We start from the raw sequence: 618 nt of genomic DNA on the forward strand, positions 1-618 counted from the left end.
ATTCCTGGCTTGGAATTGAAATTCAGTCAAAATGTTATCGGAAAAATATCAAATGATATAAATTGTTCATAGCCTTTGTTATTACTCTGGACATTCTTAAATATACTTGTTCAATATCTGTGATTGGCTTGTGTGCTCCCTGTAGCGTAAACATTTCAGCAACTGTTCTGAGTATCCCTTGTATTTCCCTGTGTTTTGGGGTTCTTTCCCCATTGTTGGACTCTGCTTGGTTTTTGCCTTTTGTTATTTCCCCTTTGGGCTCAGACTGATTTCATGTTTTTGATCTGGACTTCAACTCTGACTTTGTTTATGGTTCTCCCTACTGTGATTTGTTGCCTGCATCGCAGTAAGCCCGGTCTATTAGTCTTGGTAATTAACTGCTGCACTTTACCTGCCATCCTGCCTGTTTGTGTGTCAGCGTTTGAGTCCGTTCACCTCTGTTTGCCACTTCTTTAAAGAAACATGACACCATTTAGTGCCTCTATAACCATCAGAAATGTGCTCTTATACATAAACTTTACTATACATCAGATTATTTAGAGCAGCTTTTTTGTAAAAAAAAAAAAAAAAAAAAAAAAAAAATTTTTGTGTTTAAAAATTAAAAATTTTACATGTCCA

This window comes from Monopterus albus, unplaced genomic scaffold, assembly GCF_001952655.1.
Source record: "Monopterus albus unplaced genomic scaffold, M_albus_1.0 scaffold5.1, whole genome shotgun sequence".
Classification (NCBI taxonomy): Eukaryota; Metazoa; Chordata; class Actinopteri; order Synbranchiformes; family Synbranchidae; genus Monopterus; species Monopterus albus.